Raw genomic sequence first — 17,930 nt, forward strand, 5'->3', positions numbered from 1 at the left:
GCTTTATCTTAGCTACAAGAAAACCCCCATCTCCTCCAATTCCCTTTTCAAATCATTTTTCTGCATTCTTCAAGAAGTCTGCTGAAGAAGTCGTCATCCACCGAGTCATATAAGCAAGAAAATTTTTAAAATAATCTTCACTCTTCCCTCTTTTCAACCTCCCCCAAAAGTGATTCTATTTCACACAAACATTTTGTAATCAGTCCTTTCCATTTCTAATATTATCATTCAGATACATCTTGCTTGCATGATCACTCTTAAAAAAAAAAAACCTCCTAACTAGTTTCTTCATGATCCAATTCATCCACCAATCTGCCACTCTAATTCTCTTGAAAACCCAGAGCTGACTGTTTCAAACCTCTGCATTCAGAGACTGCCCAACGGCATACACAGTAGCACTGAAAATCTTTCACAGCATGGCCCCAGCCTCCCCTCCTGGATTCCTCTGCTCCCTGCTACATAAAGCACGCTGTACATTTTCATCTTTCTGTGCTTTGTATATGATCTCTGTCTGAAAAGTGCCTTTCCCTCCAGCTGGAAACTCCTCCACCTTTCATAGCCCCAGTTATATGACTTTCCTCAATAAAGCCTTCCCAGACCTCTCCAGATAAAAATAGTCATTCCGTCTGTTACACTTGACCTCCCATAGCATGCTGCACATATATTTATCATACTGAACAGACATAGTGATGAAGTAGAACAGGAGATCACTGTGGACGGTGACTGCAGCCATGAAATTAAAAGATGCTTGCTCCTTTAAAGGAAAGCTATGACGAACCTAGAGATATTAAAAAGCAGAGACATCACTTTGCCAACAAAGGTCCATACAGTCAAAGCTGTGGTTTTTCCTGTATTTGTATACGGATATGAGAGTTGGACAATAAAGAAAGCTGAGAGCCAAAGAATTAATGCTTTTGAACTGTAGTTCTGGAAAAGACTCTTGAGAGTCTCTTGGACTGCAGGGAGATCAAACCAGTCAATCCTAAAGGAAATCAACCCTCAATATTCATTGGAAGGATTGATATTTAAACTGAAGCTCCAATACTTTGGCCACCTGATGTGAAGAGTTGATTCATTGGAAAAGACTCTGATGCTAGGAGAGATTGAAGGTAAAAGGAGAAGCGGGCAGCAGAGGATGAGATGGTTGGATGGCATCACCCACTCAATGAACATGAATTTATTTGAGCAAACTCTGGGAGATAGTGGAGGACAGAGGAGTCTGGCATGCTGCAGTCCATGGGGTCACAAAGAGCTGGAAATGACTTAGCAACTGTACACTGAACAACAACAACGGAAGAACAGGGCAGCTGAGTCAGAAGACCTGGGTCTAACTGAAAAACCTCATTCACCACTTGCTGTGCCATCTAAGGCAAGTCACATAACCTCTCTGAACCTTGCTTATTTAACTATAAGACTGAGATAACACTTTTAATAGCATCCCCTCATAAGACTGTTCTGATGATTAAATGAACTAAGTATAATATTAAATGTGAATGTATTTTGCACTATACAGATATTAGAGATTATAATGACAAAGCTATATCTTCTGCTGCTCTTCGCTGGTGGCTCAGATAGTAAGGAATCCACTTGCAGTGTGGGAGCCCTGGGTTCAGTCCCTGGGTCGGGAAGATTCCCTGGAGGAGGGCATGACAACCCACTCCAGTATTCTTGCCTGGAGAATCCCCGTGGACAGAGGAGCCTGGCAGATTACAGTCCATGGGGTAGCAAAGAGTTGGATACTACTGAGCAACTAAGCAACTAAGATATTTTAAATATCTTCTGCTAGATTTTGAGCTCCTTGAGGGCAAAATCAACATCCGGCCATCTTTATATTCCTTCTACTTAACATAGTGCTCGAGCTGCCTGTCACCTAGATTGGTTTATGACAAAAGTTACTATTTCTTGTATTAATAGAACCATATTCTCTTCATTTATTCTCTTAGCCTACTTTGTACAATATAAAAGCAAATCCTGACACTTTATTTCTTTTTTTGTCGTGCCCACCTCTTTGAGACCCCATGGACTGTAGCCTGCCAGGTTCCTCAGTCCATGGAATTTTCCAGGCAAGAATACTGGAGTGGGTGGCCACTTCCTACTTCAGGGGATCTTCCTGACCCAGGAATTGAACCCATGTCATCTGCATTGACAGGCAGATTCTTTACCACCAGCAACAACTGTGAAGCCCTTTATAATTGTTTATTGCCTTTTTAATTAAATAGTTTCATCAAAAGGTCTCTGAGGAAATAAACTATATAGTCTATCCCTGATTAATTTTAAAAGTCTTTATTTTTATTCAACAAAAACTTTTTAGAGCCACTGAATGATATTTAATCTATATAGTTAAAGGTTCTACAGAAAGAGCATGGGGAGTTGGTACTGACGTAACTGGAGTGGTCATGAAAAGCCTCTCTCAGAAAGTGGCCTTTGGGCATCAATAATGAGAAGGAGACAGTCCTACAAAAAGGAGGAGGAATAGCCTTCCAGGCAGAGGGAAGAGCACAGACAGATACCCTGAGACAGGGGAAGGCAAAGTCTATGTGAGGGACTGAAGGTAAGCTGACATGGTGTGGAGGGAGGGGAAGTGGTAGGAGGTGAAGTCAAAGAAGCTGACAGAGCTTGGACTGGCAGAGTAGAGTTTGTCATATTCTAATTGTAATAGAATCCACTGGAGGATTTTAAGCAGGAGTATGGAGAATCCCAGGGATGAGGGAGTCTGGTAGGCTACCATCTATGGGGTTGCACAGTCGGACACAACTGAAGCGACTTAGCAGCAGCAGCAGCATGATATGATCTGATTGGTTTTTTAAAAAAACAGCCCTAACCACATATGGACAATGTGTTCTGGGGGAGGTGGGAGTGAGGATCCAAAGGGAGACTAGTGATTTCTGCCCAGATTAGAGATGTTGATCTTGATTAGGGTGGTAGTGCTGAAGACGGTGAAGAGTAGTAGTTTGGGGGTATGTTTGGCAGATAGAACTGATGAGTCTAACTGATGGATATAATGACAGCGAGTGAGGGAAAGATGCTAAAGGATGACTCTTAGGATTAGGAGCTAAGCAGACGGATAGAAGTTCAGCTTACTGAATTTACACAGTGCCTATGGAGGCCACCTCATGCGACGAGTTGACTCACTGGAAAAGACTCTGATGCTGAGAAAGGTTGGGGGCGGGAGGAGAAGGGGACGACAGAGAATGAGACGGCTGGATGGCATCACCGACTCTGTGGACATGAGTTTGAGTGAACTCCAGGAGTTGGTGATGGACAGGGAGGCCTGGCGTGCTGTGATTCATAGGGTCGCGGAGAGTCGGACACGACTGAGCGACTGAACTGAACTGAACTGATGGAGGTGCTGCGCTGGGCTCTGTTAATACAAAGCCCATTGAGTAAGACACAGTACTTGTCCTCAAAAAACCCAGACTAGTGGGGAGGACTGCCTCTACCAGTTAATAGAATTACCCTGCTGATTTCTATTGTAACTTTTCTGTTGGTGGCATCTTCCGGGATCTTGGAATTTTTTTTTTCTTGAGAGAAGATAAAAGAAAGATATGGAAAAAGAACCACAAGGTTAAGATACTGGACAGAAGCAAGGTGCTCTGCTAACAGGAATGGGAGTCACTGTGGTCTGAGCTTCTGCTGTTTCCGCCTACTCATACCTGACCAACAGTATACCTATGGTTGACGATGAATTCAGATTTCTTTTTCTTTTTCTTGTAAGTGTAACTTTCATGAAATTACTGTATGACTCCTAAATGACTTCTCTCAAGCTTTTTTCTTTCTGGTATTTATTTAATTTTTAATATTTGACCAGTTGATACATTCACATGTTTCAAAAATCAAAACAGGACTTCTCTGGTGGACCAGTGGTTGAGAATCCACCTGTTGATGCAGGGGACATAGGTTTGATCCCTGTCAAGGAAGATTCCCACGTGCCATGGAGCAACTAAGCCCATGCACCACAACTGCTGAGCCCACACTCCAGAGCCTTTGCTCTGCAACAACAGAAGCCACAGCAATGAGAAGCCTGGGTACTGCAACTAGAGAGTAGCCCCTAGAAGGTCCGTCTTTACAGCAGCAAAGACCCAGTGCGGACAGAAATAATACATAAATAAATTTTAAAAAAAGATTTCCACCAGAAATTTTTTAAAAAGATCAAAACAAAATAAAAAGGTATATGGTAAAAATTCTCCCTCCCACTCTGCTTCTTCCATCCCTTCTTCACGCCCACCCACCCTCATAGGTAGAGATAGTTACTTATATTGCTTTTCCCATGTGTCCTGACAGTAATTCTTCATGCACATGTAAGCAATTCTTCTTTCTTTTCTTCTTCCCTGCTTACACAAAAGGTGGCATGTTATATCTTCTGATCTGCATATTGCTTTTCCTGTTGACAGTGTCTCTTCGAGCTCTGTCATATCAGTACTGAGAGAGCTTCCTCATTCTTTTAAACAGCTGCATAGCATTACACTACAGTTTATTTAACCATTCCCCTATCAATGAACACTTGAGCTGCTTACAATCTTTGCTATTTATTACAAACAATGCTGTGATGAATAACCCAGCACATATGTCTTCAGGTATATCTTTAGGATAAATCCCCAGAAGTCTCCCAAACACTTTAATGAAATCTTCCAAAGGAATATTCTAAGGTGGCGTGACTAGGTTTCCAAATTAGAACGTCAACTTTCAAAGGATTAGCTCTCACATTCCATTAAAAATAATTCCTCATTCTTTGATCTACAGATTATAGCTTTTATCATTTCCCAATGGCAAGCCACTCCATTACTCTTGCCTAGAAAATCCCATGGACGGAGGAGCCTGGTAGGCTGCAGTCCATGGGGTCGCTACGAGTCAGACATGACTGAGCGACTTCACTTTCCCTTTTCACTTTCACACATTGGAGAAGGAAATGGCAACCCACTCCAGTGTTCTTGCCTGGAGAATCCCACGGATGGGGGAGCCTGGTGGGCTGCCATCTATGGGGGTCACATAGAGTCGGACATGACTGAAGTGACTTAGCAGCAGTAGCAGCGGCAATAAAGAATTTTTTTAAAAATTTCTGCAATGAATATTTATTGGTATTTTATCATGTTTAACTATTTTTAAAAATTATCTATTTACTTATTTATTTTTGACTGTGGTGTGTCTTTGTTGCTGCAAACCTGCTTTCTCTAGTTGCAGTGTGCTGTCTTCTCTTATTGCCCAGCATGGGCTCCAGGGCACTTGGGCTTCAGTAGTTATGGTGCATGGGCTCAGTTGCTCTGTGGCACATGGAAGCTTCCTGGATAGAGATCGAACCCATGTTCCCTAGCAGGCAGATTCTCAACCACTAGACCACCAGGGAAGTCCAGAAAATTTTAAAATATTTAATCTGCTTCTCCTGTAACCAGTAATGGCTGGCATATTTTTAAAAAGAAGAGAAAGAATAATATTCAACTTGATATGTGCCAGAAATGGAGTAGCCATCATAATAAACAAAAGAGTCCAAAATGCAGTACTTGGATGCAGTCTCAAAAACGACAGGATGATCTCTGTTCATTTCAAGGCAAACCATTCAATATTACAGTTATCCAAGCCTATGCCCCAACCAGTAACGCTGAAGAAGCTGAAGTTGAACGGTTCTATGAAGACCTACAAGACCTTTTAGAACTAACACCCAAAAAAGATGTCTTTTTCATTATAGGGGACTGAAATGCAAAAGTAGGAAGTCAAGAAACACCTGGAGTAATAGGCAAATTTGGCCTTGGAGCACGGAATGAAGCGGGGCAAAGGCTAATAGAGTTTTGCCAAGAGAACGCACTGGTCATAGCAAACACCCTCTTTCAACAACACAAGAGAAGACTCTACACATGGACATCACCAGATGGTCAACATCAAAATCAGATTGATTATATTCTTTGCAGCCAAAGATGGAGAAGTTCTATACAGTCAGCAAAAACAAGACCAGGAGCTGACTGTGGCTCAGATCATGAACTCCTTATTGCCAAATTCAGACTTAAATTGAAGAAAGTAGGGAAAACCACTAGACCATTCAGATATGACCTAAATCAAATACCTTATGATTATACAGTGGAAGTAAGAAATAGATTTAAGAGACTAGATCTGATAGAGTGGCTGATGAACTATGGATGGAGGTTCATGACATTGTACAGGAGACAGGGACCAAGACCATCCCCATGGAAAAGAAATGCAAAAAAGCAAAATGGCTGAGGAGGCCTTACAAATAGCTGTGAAAAGAAGAGAAGCGAAAAGCAAAGGAGAAAAGGAAAGATATAAGCATCTGAATGCAGAGTTCCAAAGAATAGCAAGGAGAGATAAGAAAGCCTTCCTCAGCGATCAATGCAAAGAAATAGAGGAAAACAACACAATAGGAAAGACAAGAGATCTCTTCAAGAAAATTAGAGATACCAAGGGATCATTTCATGTAAACATAGGCTCAATAAAGGACAGAAATGGTATGGACCTAACAGAAGCAGAAGATATTAAGAAGAGGTGGCAAGAATACACAGAAAAACTGTACAAAAAAGATCTTCACGACCAAGATAATCACGATGGTGTGATCACTCACCTAGAGCCAGATATCTTGGAATGTGAAGTCAAGTGGGCCTTAGAGAGCATCACTATGAACAAAGCTAGTGGAGGTGATGGAATTCCAGTTGAGCTATTTCAAATCGTGAAAGATGATGCTGTCAAAGTGCTGCACTCAATATGCCAGCAAATTTGGAAAACTCAGCAGTGGCCTCAGGACTGGAAGAGGTCAGTCTTCATTCCAATCCCAAAGAAAGGCAGTGCCAAAGAATGCTCAAACTACCGCACAATTGCACTCATCTCACACGCTGGTAAAGTCATGCTCAAATTTCTCCAAGCCAGGCTTCAGCAATACGTGAACCGTGAACTTCCAGATGTTCAAGCTGGTTTTAGAAAAGGCAGAAGAATCAGAGATCAAATTGCCAACATGCGCTGGATCATCGAAAAAGCAAGAGAGTTCCAGAAAAACATCTATTTCTGCTTCGTTGACTATGCCAAAGCCTTTGACTGTGTGGATCACAACAAACTGTGGGAAATTCTGAAAGAGATGGGAATACCAGACCACCTGACCTGCCTCTTGAGAAACCTGTATGCAGGTCAGGAAGCAACAGTTAGAACTGGACATGGAACAACAGACTAGTTCCAAATAGGAAAAGGAGTACGTCAAGGTTGTATATTGTCACCCTGCTTATTTAACTTATATGCAGAGTACATCATGAGGAACGCTGGGCTGGAAGAAGCACAAGCTGGCAATCAAGATTGCCGGGAGAAATATCAATAACCTCAGATATGCAGATGACACCACCCTTCACCCAGAAAGTGAAGAGGAACTAAAAAGCCTCTTGATGAAAGTGAAAGAGGAGAATGAAAAAGTTGGCTTGAAACTCAACATTCAGAAAACGAAGATCATGGCATCTGGTCCCATCACTTCATGGGAAATAGATGGGGAAACAGTGGAAACAGTGTTAGACTTTATTTTTGGGGGGCTCCAAAATCACTGTGGATGCTGATTGCAGCCAGGAAATTAAAGACGCTTACTCCTTGGAAGGAAAGTTATGACCAACCTAGATAGCATATTAAAAAGCAGAGACATTACTTTGCCAACCAAGGTCCATCTAGTCAAGGCTATGGTTTTTCCACTGGTCATGTATGGATGTGAGAGTTGGACTGAGAAGAAAGCTGATCCCCGAAGAATTGATGCTTTTGAACTGGGTTGTTGGAGAAGACTCTTGAGAGTCCCTTGGACTTCAAGGAGATCCAACCAGTCCATTCTAAAGGAGATCAGTCCTGGGTGTTCATTGGAAGGACTGATGTTAAAGCTGAAACTCCAATACTTTGGCCACCTCTTGTGAAGAGCTGACTCATTGGAAAAGACTCTGAGGCTGGGAGGGACTGGGGGCAGGATGAGAAGGGGATGACAGAGAATGAGATGGCTGGATGGCATCACTGACTCGATGGAGGTGAGTTTGAGTGAACTCCAGGAGCTGGTGATGGACAGGGAGGCCTGGCGTGCTGTGATTCATGGGGTCGCAAAGAGTCGGACACGACTGAGTGACTGAACTGAGCTGAGAAAATAGTTGAGTTTTCTTAAATCAACATATGGGCTTCCCTGGTGGCTCAGAGGTTAAAGCGTCTGCCTCCAATGCGGGAGACCTGGGTTCGATCCCTGGGTCGGGAAGATCCCCTGGAGAAGGAAACGGTAACCCACTCCAGTATTCTTGCCTGGAGAATCCCATGGAAGGAAAAGCCTGGTAGGCTACAGTCCACAGGGTCGCAAAGAGTCGGACACGACTGAGCGACAGAACGGAATGGAATGGAAATCAACATATAGAAGCATTTTTTGAATGAAGTCTATGATGGGATTAATGGGTTTGGAGTTGAGAACTTGTAAGGTATAGATTGCCCCAAACAGCTCTAGTGCTACCCCAGCCCCAGGTTCAAATATCCTTCAGCCATTTTTTTTTATTAGCATCCCTTTGCATTTATCTTTTTAATTCTTCAATTTCCCATGGCTGCTTTTGGAAAATAGGTTTAAGGGCCTGGTAAAATTGATAGACTTTGGTAAATGTGCTTTATAACTGAGCCATGTAAAGTGAGCATCCTGACTTTACATTAGGCACCTCCCTCCATACTTTTTTTATTTTTTATTTATTAGATTCCAGATACATGAGACCAGGATGGAAGAATCCTAGGGTAGATAATTTACATGAAATATTTAGAACTATTTAGGGCATCATCAACTCAATGGACATGAGTTTGAGCAAACTCCAGGTGTTAGGGAAGCCTGGCGTGCTGCAGTCCATATGGTTGCAAAGAGCAGACACGACTTAGTGACTGAACAACAAAATTTAGGAGAACATACAGATGTAGAAATATGTACAAGTAACATGGCAGTGAAAGCTGCCATTTAAGAAATCTATGTAAATATCGTAAGAAGCTAGCCTAGCCATATTACTATCACTCTTAGAAAATAAAATTATCTTTCCACATAGGACTTCTGTTTGGTTCCATTTCATGTATGGGGAGGTTTGTTTGTTTGTTTCAATTATAGAATGAAAGTATTTTTAAAAAATCATGAGTTGACAAGTTCCAACAAATAGCCACCTATAAAGCTTTCCTTAGCTCTAAAGCTCTCTTCCTCAGAAATTGCAAAATCTACAAATCCTGAAGCTAGAACTGCCCAGTATCTTTGAAGAGTATCTACTCACAACTCTAATTGAAACTACTTTCAATTTTTAAAATGCCTCACATGAGAATTCTATAGTCTCTCTTTTGGCCATTTTCTTTTTCTTTTTAAAAATGGTATCCACTTCTTTTTTGGTTTTAAATTAATTAAATTTAAATTCCTTCTCATATATTTTGGTTTCTGTATTTGCAATATTTATCCTTCAAGCTTTTGTTAAGCACTAACTCTTCTATGTAAACATTAGGAAATGTCATTTATACATTCTCCTTTTTTTCTCTTCAGCTGGTAAGACTTGGATTCTAGAAGATATCCAGAATTCCTTCTTAAGTAAGGGATAATAATAAATTTATTTGTGCATCTGGTTCCTGAATGTTTGCGGAGAACATCAGTTGTACTCACCACATTCTTAATTTTGTTCTGTGGACTCTGGTCCTCCCTACTCTCAGGCCTTGGTGAGAATAGTGATGTCTCCACCCCCATGCTGTGGGGTGACACATGTGACCTTGGTCTAGGCCATCTAGTATATCCTACTCCCCTGGTCACAGTGATCCATTCTAGATCTGCTAGAAAAGTTGGTCCTGGATTTGAACCTAGGGGTAAGTTAGCAGCTTGCATCCATATTGGGTATAGAAGGTGAGAGCTTGTCCAAGAGTGGAGCCCATATGGAAGATGCTGAACTGAGAAATGGAGAGAGAGAAAGCAAGTCCTAGGTCATATTGTTTGAGGCCTGGATCAAGCTTCACCTGCACCAGATACTCTAAATTATCCAGTTACATGGGTCAATAAATTTACCTTTTGATTCAGCTACTTTGGGTTAAGTTTTTTCAACTTTGGTGAGCAAAGGATTTTTGATTGATGTAACATCTTCAAACAAAATTTGACAAATTAAACTCATGTTGTGCCCATGGTTTGCCAAATTTTGTGATTTCCCCAGCTAATTCCCAGACTCCTTTCTTCTCACATCTAGAGTGACGTTAGCCTTGCAGCAAACCCATCTAAACACCAAACCAGAGTCCTCTTTCCCTTCCCTGAAAGACTCCTCCAGTTCTCTGCTTAAACCCAGCTCACAGGGGAAGTTAAAGAAGGAAGGGAACAGATGGCAACCTGATTCATATTCCTCTTATAGGAATTTAGCCAATTTCTTTTAGGGGTCAGTTCCAGTTCAGTTTCAGCAGTGAATGAGAGTTGTTTGAATCCATTTCTTGTTTAGGCCTGTAATCATCTGCAGTAATCCAAAGTCCATCACTGGGAAAAATATTTGAGGGAGTTAAAATTTTGTTCCAGTTTGAGGGAACCATGTAATGTAGAATCAAGTTGCACCTGTCTTATTAGGCCTTTTGTGCTAACAGGGGCAGTATATGGGCAGGATAGGGAGGCGATTACTAGTATACTTAATACAAAAATAATCAGCCTAGACTGCATCCATAATAAGCTGTGTCATAAAATCGACTCTTGGGGTTTGCTTTTAATAATTCTAATCCATGTGAGAGTAGACTTTGAAATATCAGACTGTATCCACCAAATGACTAAAAGATAGGTTAAGACAAACTTTAAACTTTTTGCCTCTTCTAGAGGAGCAGGTGCCTTATAGGTGAAATACTTATGGACTTTGTTTGAAAATTATTTCTAATTAAAGTGATAGACTTAGTGAACAACTTGGGGACATGATTATCTTCTAAAAAGTAAAAATCTAGGTTCAGAATATCAACTAGACCTTTGTATATATATAAGTAATATATTAATAATATATAATATAAAAATGTTATATATAATATAAATAATTACAAGGCACTTACAGAATACTCAGCTTGTTCCAGGATATTTTTTGTTAGTGGGTGGTGTACAAACAAGAGATAGAATGACAGATGCCATCTATATGTTTTACAAAAACACCTCTTGCTTGTGCATGTGTAAGCAGAGTCAGGATTGACAAAATGAAAAGAGATGTCTTACAGATGGCACATGTGAGGAAGACAGGTCTCAAGCTGGCGAGGCTGTAAAAGCAGTTGTCATGAGTACGTGCAAGTCTACCACACCTGTTCTTCAAGGAAATTCCCACTGGTAAATATGAATCTCCAGAATCAGAGACCAAGGCTAGCTGAGCTTAGTTCAGTTTTCCATTAGTTCAAGAGAGGCTATGACCACCAAAATGGCTTTTTGTGAGTCTTTCTGAGACTTTTCTATTTCTCCTGGCTCTGTGTTATTTGTGGTTAAAGTTTAAGATTAAAATCCTCTTACTTGGTCCTTGAAGAAATAACCATGATTAATCTTATAGCATTAAATTCATTGGTGATGTGTTTTGAAGGGAATAAACTCCTGCAAAATAAACTGCAAAAAGGCTTGGATATACAGAATTTCGATGCTTCAAATGATGTAATTTTCTATAATATTTAGCCTGCCATTTTTAGTTTGGTATTTGTATAATAGGAGATTTCGAAGAAAAAGCTAAAGAGAGGCTAATTTGCTTGGTACTGCTTCTGTTCTTTTGTTCTTTTAGAATCTAAAATTAACCAACATCTGCAGTGTCAACAGGGACTCCATATGGCATTCAAGTTTGTACTTTTCCTAAATAATGCATTTGAAGCAATGTAATCTGAGAGGAATTCTGAGGTGATCATGAATAGACTGCCTTATATTGTATAGCACTTGATAGTTTCAAAATGATTTAACAACTAGGACTTTATTTGATCTTCAAAACAGTGTTAAGAGGCAACAAGATCAGGTATTTCTTATTCTTGTCAAATAGATGAGAAGACAGAAGTCCAAAATATGAAAGAGAGATGACCACAGTCACAAATCTGGTGAGCAGCAGAGTGAGAATAGACCCTGGCCATACTCTAATCTCATGCCCGTCCACCAAATTACTAGGATCAAGTTATTGACTCAGGTTAAAATAGCATGTTTTCAAAATATTAGATCCCTCAAACAACTTTGTAGGGAAATGGAAAGGAATCAATGCCAGAAATAAATAATAAACATGCACGTTTAGTTTCCCGGAGTTTAATGGATTTCATTTGCTCAATTAAGTTCACAGAGGACTTCCACTAAAGTTCATCTAGTTACTCTTGTGAGTTCCTATTTTACCTACCAAAAAAAAAGTTTTTACCAAAATGTTTTTTCTTCTGTGAAATCACACCTCATAAATCTTTATGTCATATCTAGAAAATTCAAAAGCTTTCCAGTTAGAGATGTTGCAACTAAGAGTGTTTTCCTCCCAGTAATAAATTATAATTTACCTCTACCTGAGTTTTGAAACATTTTTTTCTCAAGCCAAATTTCTGTAAATGTCCACAGCGTAACAATCATTCAGGATTTCTAGGACAAGAAAGAAAATAGTTTAAAGTCAAAGAATGGATTATCTTGTGACTGATCAGTTCAGTTCAGTTCAGTCGCTCAGTTGTGTCCGACTCTCCGCGACCCCATGAATCACAGCACACCAGGCCTCCCTGTCCATCACCAACTCCCGGAGTTCACTCAAACTCATGTCCACAGAGTCGGTGATGGCATCCAGCCATCTCATTCTCCGTCGTCCCCTTCTCCTCCCGCCCCCAACCTTTCCCAGCATCAGAGTCTTTTCCAGTGAGTCAACTCGTCGCATGAGGTGGCCAAAGTATTGCAGTTTCAGCTTTAGCATCAGTCCCTCCAATGAACACCCAGGATTGATCTCCTTTAGAATGGACTGGTTGGATCTCCTTGCAGTATAAGGGACTCTCAAGAGTCTTCTCCAACCCCACAGTTCAAAAGCATCGATTCTTCGGCGATCAGCTTTCTTCACAGTCCAACTCTCACATCCATACATGACCACGGGAAAAACCATTGCCTTGACTAGACGGACCTTGGTTGGCAAAGTAATGTCTCTGCTTTTTAATATACTATCAGTTCAGTTCAGTTCAGTCGCTCAGTCGTGTCCGACTCTCCGCGACCCCATGAATCACAGCACGCCAGGCCTCCCTGTCCATCACCAACTCCCGGAGTACACTCAAACTCATGTCCACAGAGTCGGTGATGCCATCCAGCCATCTCATTCTCCGTCGTCCCCTTCTCCTCCCGCCCCCAACCTTTCCCAGCATCAGAGTCTTTTCCAGTGAGTCAACTCGTCTCATGAGGTGGCCAAAGTATTGGAGTTTCAGCTTTAGCATCAGTCCCTCCAATGAACATCCAGGATTGATCTCCTTTAGAATGGACTGGTTGGATCTCCTTGCAGTATAAGGGACTCTCAAGAGTCTTCTCCAACACCACAGTTCAAAAGCATCGATTCTTCGGCGATCAGCTTTCTTCACAGTCCAACTCTCACATCCATACATGACCACGGGAAAAACCATTGTCTTGACTAGACGGACCTTGGTCGGCAAAGTAATGTCTCTGCTTTTTAATATACTATCAAGGTTGGTCATAACTTTCCTTCCAAGGAGCAAGCGTCTTTTAATTTCATGGCTGCAATCAGCATCTGCAGTGATTTTGGAGCCCAAAAAAACAAAGTCTGACACTGTTTCCACTGTTTTTCCATCTATTTCCCATGAAGTGATGGGACCAGATGCCATGATCTTTGTTTTCTGAATGTTGAGCTTCAAGTCAACCTTTTCACTCTCCTCTTTCACTTTCATCAAGAGGCTTTTGAGTTCCTCTTCACTTTCTGCCATAAGGGTAGTGTCATCTGCATATCTGAGGTTATTGATATTTCTCCCAGCAATCTTGATTCCAGCTTGTGCTTCTTCCAGCCCAGCGTTCCTCATGATGTACTCTGCATATAAGTTAAATAAGCAAGGTGACAATATACAACCTTGACGCACTCCTTTTCCTATTTGGAACCAGTCTGTTGTTCCATGACCGGTTCTAACTGTTGCTTCCTGACCTGCATACAGGTTTCTCAAGAGGCAGGTCTACGCAGGCATAAATTTCGAAGAACCCTATTTATGAAAGCATAAGTAACATTATTGCCAATCCACTTTACAGAAATTTCTAGCTATGTAATACTACTATTTCTCCTTTTAAATGAAGAGAAATTCAGTTGCTTCCATTTCTTTAAAGTTGGAGGCTTAAAAATTATGAATGCTGGTGTTCTTGAAGCGGAACACTGTGAGTTTGTTATATCAAAAAAGGTACTGGCGTTCACGAAGACTGACAGGCAGATGGATTTCCAACAAGTGGAAACACAGAGCTACACTGGCAAAAGGAGCAGCCAGCAAGCATTTTAATCGTGATTTGGCTCATCTCTGCCGGTTCTGACTCCACAGAAGTTCATCTTTAGGAAGCACCTTCTCCCAAATGGAAAGCTGGCAAGAAGTAATGTTTGAGACTGCTGACACTGAAACAACCAGAGCTTACTTAAAATTGAAAAAACATTTCCCCCTGTTATTTGTTTGGATATATCTCAAAGAACCCCAAACAGAAAAGCAATATTTAAATTTGATTTTGTCCAAAACATTCTTGCAATTCTAATACCCTCCCTGCTCTGTGTCCAGGATTGGTGGAAATACACTAAGCATTTTTGTACTAACCCAAGTAGAGGAATGTTATCTTTCCATGAATGAGAAAATTTAGATATGGGAGTGATGAAAAAGAGAGACTGAGAGAAAGAGACAAAGAGAATGACTGGGAGTGTACTTCACTAGAAAAAAGTAATTGGGAGGAATTGGGTGGAGTTGGAGAATTTGGGTAGAAAAGCTTTCAGAGAGGGGAGGTTTAAATCATTTGACTAGGCAATAACTCCATCTGGCTAATAATGGGCATCTGTAAAGAAAGAGCCAAGGGTGACAGAAAGGAATGACTATGGTGGTACCATTTGGTGGTAATCTGACTGCAGAGAGACAGCAAATGCAAAGATGGGAACAAGGTAACAAAAGAAAGGGAAGTGCCCAAGATGCCATAAGAACCCAGACTGCAGGGGTTGTTTTCTTCTTCAGTCAAATCTAGTTTTTCTCTTCCCTTTCCAGCATCTCTACACCTCTGCCCCACACTGCAAGAAAAATCTGTGTTCACAGGCCCAAGTGTGTTTAGCTTAGTCCTCATTCACCACTGAATGATCTGTGGAAGCTGAGACTGGTAACCACTTTTTAGCAAGGACTTCAGCATTAATGAATCAGAATTGGAATGATACACCTTTGTTCGCAGTCAACCCAATTACAACCACAGACCTCTCTGAGCTACAGCACAGTAATGTGGTGTCTCGGCGATTCTGCTGCTGATTAATGGACTGGACAGAGAAGTGTTGGAAGAGCCAGTGCAACTCCTGCAATAGTCCACTGCTTTTCTGCCAGATCGACTTCAAAAAAAAAGCTGATCCTATCAAACCATGTTAGCCAATACCTGTATCGTTTGCTTGAACTATAAAGTACAACAGTACATTTTGTTCTTTTGCAATTAATTATTAGAAGAAAGAATATAAAGAAGAATTCAACCATGCCTATATTATTCAAGATAGCTAGACAAACGTGCATACTCCTACACTGCCCATTGGAACATGTCGTTTGCACACTGATATGGTAATGATTATTCTCAAAGTTAGATGCAGTATCACTCCCTCTTCCTCTCCCTGCCAAGATTCAGTGTCTCTCAGAGGCAGTGGGACAAGGACACAGTCTTGCCAGCTGCTGCTGGTGCTGGTCAGTCACTTCAGTCGTGTCCGACTCTGTGCGACCCCATAGATGGCAGTCTACCAGGCTCCTTGTCCCTGGGATTCTCCAGGCAAGAACACTGGAGTGGGTCACCATTTCCTTCTCCAATGCATGAAAGTGAAAAGGGAAAGTGAAGTCACTCAGTTGTGTCCGAGCCTCAGCGACCCCATGGACTGCAGCCTTCTAGGCTCCTCCCTCCAAGGGATTTTCCAGGCAAGAGTACTGGAGTGGGGTGCCATTGCCTTCTCCGCCAGCTGATGCTGAGGAGGACCAAAGACTCAAGGACCAGCTGTACATACAGCTCATTCACCTGCCTCTCACAAATCACCCAGTCCACACACATCATCGCCGCAGGAGGAATCGGGTTCTCCAAGGTCATCCTAAGGACGATTGTGGAGGGTAGCTGGACCCATGGGATTTTGCCTTGTTTTCTCCACAGGTACCTTTATGATGGCTTTTGGGGGCCTGTACACTCTCAAGAAACTGATTCCTCCTGTGTGAAAATGTAGACAGCCTGGAAGAATGGAACATATCATGACTGATCTCTGAATACCTCATCCTGGAGGGAGTTGTTCTTGCTCTCACAAATAATTCAGTGCTCAGTTGATCAACACATTTAAAGGAAGTTTCCAAACATGTCTGAAACTCTAGGTGCAGAGACTTTAGTGCCAATTAACAAGGGCAGTTTAGAACAGAACAGGAGGCAGGAAATCAGGACAGTGAAGAAGCAGTGTGATAGAGCAGAGACAGCCAGCTCTGTCAGCAACTAGCTGTGTGCCTTTGGTGACTATGCCCACACCTCAGTCTTCCCAACTCGAAAATGAAAGCAACTTGGTGAGAACAGTATATTTATGGTGTCTCTCTGTGTGTTCTCCCTGACATTGAATTCACTGAGGGTATACTGCTGCCAGCCCTCCTAGTCATGCTTTTCCCTCATCAGCCCTTTCTGGCCTCCACGTTTTTTCACTAGGGATGTTTTATTGAGAAAGACTGGTGGCACCTGGCAAAATATCATATGCTATCTCCCAGATTCTTGACTAATTTCTTCTCAGTTGGAAAGGAATATCTTTCATTTTCAAATACCTGTATCTAATGTCAGCCTTGCCCTGAGGAGCAACACCACAGAACTAGAGGGTGGAATCTTTGGTTAGCTTCTCTGAGGCCATGTGCTAATAAAACAAACAAAATAAAATTCAACAAATCTTTTATGCATTTGCCTTTGTTGTTGTTACTGCTGTGGTTTGATTGTCGAAGAATATGTTTATTATGTCGGGACCGTAGAAAGGGGTAAAACACTTAGTGCAAGTCAAAACCTTGCTGGATAGGTTGCCAGCTTTTTTGATCTCTTATTTGACACAATCTCATGTGTGTTTTTCATGGCAGAAGATATATATTGCTATGTTCTTCTAAGGCCATTTTCCTCATATAGAGTGAGTCTCAAATATTTTGGAAGGAAAAGTGATGTATTTTTTTGTTTGTTTGTTTTGTTGTTATTGTTATTATTTGTAACTTGGAGAGCCTATAATTTTTATTTATTCAAAATAAATCCTTAGGTCCCTTTGTATTTCACACCAACTTGGTAAACAAAGGAAAATGGTATTCAAAAATCTTTCCTTTCCACTTATTTTTCCGAATTCTCCTATATAGCTGAGGAATTGCCATTCGGAGAAGTTGGGGGAGGGCAGGGGAGGGAAGAGCATTCCTCTAATTTCAGGCCTCCTAAATCTGGGATTCCTTATGTTGCTCAAAGAACTAAGCATTCTGAAAATTCTGCAAAAATTAATGCAAATATTGTTCTCCCGATAGAACTACTAAATGTGGTCATATGGTCTATCTCTTACAGGAGGATTTATTCCTTCTTTCTTAATTAAATGAGAAAATAAAGGAAGTCATGCACAAGCTTTCAGAGCAATGACTATAATATAAAAAATGTAGTTCCAGGGAGAAAAAGAAAAAATGTTGAAATGTGGAAATAATAGGAAGGCTTACTCAAGTAGATTCTTATGCTCCATCCAAGCGCTGAAAGAATTAAGAAAAGCTCTAAAGAAAGGTAGAAGAATGCAGACAATGGAGCAAAGCAGTCAAGGACAGAAAATAAGAAGTGT

This window comes from Moschus berezovskii, chromosome 11 (genome assembly GCF_049115385.1).
Source record: "Moschus berezovskii isolate FMDL1 chromosome 11, NW_MosBer_1.0, whole genome shotgun sequence".
Classification (NCBI taxonomy): domain Eukaryota; kingdom Metazoa; phylum Chordata; class Mammalia; order Artiodactyla; family Moschidae; genus Moschus; species Moschus berezovskii.